The sequence below is a fragment of the Eurosta solidaginis genome, chromosome 1 (assembly GCF_040869045.1).
Source record: "Eurosta solidaginis isolate ZX-2024a chromosome 1, ASM4086904v1, whole genome shotgun sequence".
Lineage (NCBI taxonomy): Eukaryota > Metazoa > Arthropoda > Insecta > Diptera > Tephritidae > Eurosta > Eurosta solidaginis.
In genome coordinates this window covers 376,126,890-376,130,765 of record NC_090319.1, presented here as the reverse complement: position 1 = coordinate 376,130,765, position 3,876 = coordinate 376,126,890, and positions in this window count along the sequence as shown.

Sequence of the window (3,876 nt, the reverse complement as noted above, 5' to 3'; positions counted from 1 at the left end):
GTCGTTATTCGCACGCTGCCGCCTATTGTCGAAAACATCAGCGCGGCGGCGGCGGCGTTCGGCGCGTTACTCTGTTTTCTACTCGTTTAAGACTGTCTAGGCCATTTATCCGATATGGTCGAAAGGGGTATCAACGGATGCGCATCACTGCCAGTTATAAGAATCCAATTGCGAAATTTAACTTTTTCCACTCATTCAAAATTTATTTAAAAAACAGTCGCGCTCAATGCCAGCTTAACACGGATTTTGCATCAACCAATTCACCAAGTTATTAAAACATACCACTAAAAGAAACCTTATATAAAAAATTTAAATGCTCACTTTGCATAATTTTTTCAAAAATTTAGTAAAAAAATTAGTTCAAATAAAATGACCCAAGTCGAATATATTTTCAAATTGTCCTCAAGTTGTTCAAAAACAAGTTGCCCGAAAAAGGTGCCGATTTAAAAAAAATTCTATACCCCGATGGGATGAAAGAATAATCGAAATCAAGGATCTTTTGGTTGGTTTCAGGGGTTTAAATACTCCTTTGAAATGATTCTCAGTTCATACTTATGTTGATGATATATGCACGTATGAGAAGGGTTTGAAAAATCACTTTATCTGCTTATCTATAAAATAGCGTCTGAAATGTTAATTTTGATTTTCACGCTTCTTATTCAACATCCAAATCTCCCGGTTTGACATTTCCTAAAGGTGGTGAATTCTTGTATAAAAAGGCATGAAAACAACAGTTTCGACTGAGCCTAACATTAAAATCTTTCAACTTAAAATCGGTCGACTTTCATTCTTAAATATCGTGTTGATTTAACAAATTTTGGTTCACATTTAAAAAAAATTTATCCAGGGTCTTTGTAAAATGTAATATGTAGGATTATACTATTTTCACCTATAGGTAGTTATATTCCTAGATAGAATTGAACATCTAGTTGACAATCGCAAAAGTTAAAACTAATACCATAGTCATCCAGAAGCACAACTTATCACTCCTAGTCGGAGCATAAGGCGGAGACGAACGCTCTCCAGCGACTTTTATCAGTCGCTAAACGTCTTAAGTATTTCATTGCAGGTGGCGGTGGAAGAGCTTTTCACCTATAAGTTACGCGATAATATCCACTTGGACTGCTTATGATTTCGAGGATAAATGTAAGGTGCGATAACCTCCGAAGAGATTTTAGGCCATTTTGCGTCGCGCTCGTTTTAATTTTTCTTACAAATTGTTTTATGCCGACTCCTAACGGCATCTGATTTGCCCGGCCCGTAAACTCACGATCTTCAATGTGGTAGGAGGAGCACGCTACCATCACACCACCTCGGCAGCATAGCGGGACAAAAAAATCAGTTAGAAAGTCTTCAGTTAGAGCTTCTAGGAAAGTGACGTCGACGAAGGTATGAGTTCGAAGTCGCAGTCCTATAACTTCTGTGCTAGCATGTGGTGTGAGGGCCAGAAGGCGTGGTAGTGACTGGTGATGGACAGGATTACTACTGTTCGCACATCGGGAATTATAGCTCTTGAAACAGCCGAAAAAACTAGAGGCGCACTTTCCCGCGACCAACAATAGGACAGCGTTGGTGTAAATCATTAAAACTGTGCCACGAGAGTAATGAGTATTAAAAGGCTATTAATAGTAACCATAAGTCACCTTTGTGCGTGACCAGCAAGGGCCACAAATAATTTAAAGAAATCGTGTCTACATCGAGTATTAGGAGTTAGACCAGAACATCTCCTTCGGTGAAACTACGCTTTGTGTGATCATTTTAAATACTTAAATTTTTTGTGAAGTTCACAATTATACTTCACAACTAATAGCATGTTTAAATCAAACTGATTAGTTATTCCTCAGCTTGCGCTGCTTTTATACTCTGTTGCCTCGTTCGCATATTTCTCCTAAGTTCTAGACTTTTCACGGACATGGAACAGTTGTATCGCATACTTGGTTATTTAGTTATGTGCCTGTGTGCGTGAGTAACAACTTCTGTTCTTAGCTGATGACTACATATGTGTATGTGAGATATTCTTCGTCGCCTTCTATGCAGGTGTGTAAATGGATTACTTTGATGTGTTCATGTACACAAGTGTGGCTGCTTGCTTTATTGTTGTTGTGCATTTATTTACTAACAGCGCAGTGATGCTAACATTCGCCACAATAGGATACTCTAATACATTTTCGATTCTCAGGATTGCGGTTTAAGCAAGCAATGTACCAATGTTCAACTCCTAAATGTACCTTGCATATAAGTCATCAAATCCTGAAGATCTTTTGATCGGCGTTTCAAAATTACAATCCCGGGATTATCCAGAGGCTGTTGCTATCTTTGAATTTTGGTTCAAAAATAAATATGTAACGTATATACTTACATACGAGCAGTTAACAAAAAGATTTACCTCATAACAATGTTTTACATCAAAATGGCGCCTAATGCGTTAGTTCGGCTTGGTCTCTCCGTCCCCGCAGCATAACAACCAAGAAACAATGTTTTAAAAATAATTTAATACAAATATAAACAAATAAAAACCAGTTTCGTTTCAAACAAAAATAAATAATTGAGTCGTACAATTTGCGGCATGTGTTATATTTACATGAAAGTTCCAAATTCAAATATCCCTTAAATATTAGGCCACCTAAAGTATGATCTGAAAGGCTATTTAAGCGGCGATTAAATAAAATACTTCAAACTCCACACTAGAAGGGGAAATTATTAATAGAATCTTGTATACCATTTATATATATTGAGGCGAATCTCAGCATCACTATGTTGTTGAATAAATCAATCCAATATTCAGTATTGCAAACTGGTCTTTATTTAGATTACTTTGGGCGTAGTACAATTATACTTCGCAATTATATTGCACTTCGCAACTAACAGCGTGTTTAAATCAAACTGAATTCTGTTAACTCAACTTGCGCTGCTTTTATACTCTCCGTTGCTTCGTTCGCATATTTCTCCTAAGGTCTACACGTTTGGCCTTCTAGAACTTTTGTATCTTCTGTTTGGTTGCTATCTATATACATATATATTTGTAGTTTATGTTTATCTTGTAGCCATATGCGGGTGGATGTGTGAGTAACTACTTCGGCTGATGATTACATGTGTTTGTGAGTATCTCTTCGTTGCCTTATATGTATGTGTGTGAATGATGATTGATTTGTTCATATACACAAGAGTGGCAGTTTGCTTTATTGTTGTTGTGCCTTGATTTACAAACAACATAGTGATGCTAAAATTCGCCACAATATAAACCACGAGATATACCGCATAGAAAAATGTCAATTTTTTTTTAATCAGATTATTGGGATTTACAACGTCTAATGTTTTGGACCCAGGACGACGAATTCGAAAGGGGAAATTAAAAATTTTATTTCTGTCAAAAGATATTTAAAGAAACTGAAGAATGGGATTCATAGTGGTTTTGCGCAGAACTCCTTTATGAGTTGGCGGCCTTCGGCCGCGATTATAAAAGATTACCCTGGGTGGCTCCCACATCTGCTTCGAAATCAAAACTAAGCCCGCGCAAAACACTTTTACCCAATTTTATTGTGGGTACCACAAAATCATCAAATTACAACAACCACATGAAAATTTTCAATTTTGTTTGCAAGTATATATGGAAGGAAATACAATTTCTAAAGCGCGACTTTGGACACCTCCCGATATTTTTGGAGTTTCAGCAGTTGCTAGTTAAGGTAAAGAATTATATAGAACCAGACCTCTATCTGGATTTTTCTGGCTCAAATAATTGTTGTTGCATTTAAATGTCAAATTATTTAGCTGGCTCGGGATTTCTGCGGATGATGTCTGTTGTCGCAGTCAGTTAATCACGGTTCTTCCTTCTAAGCTGTCGCTATACAGTCACACGTACGTTTACTACGGCTA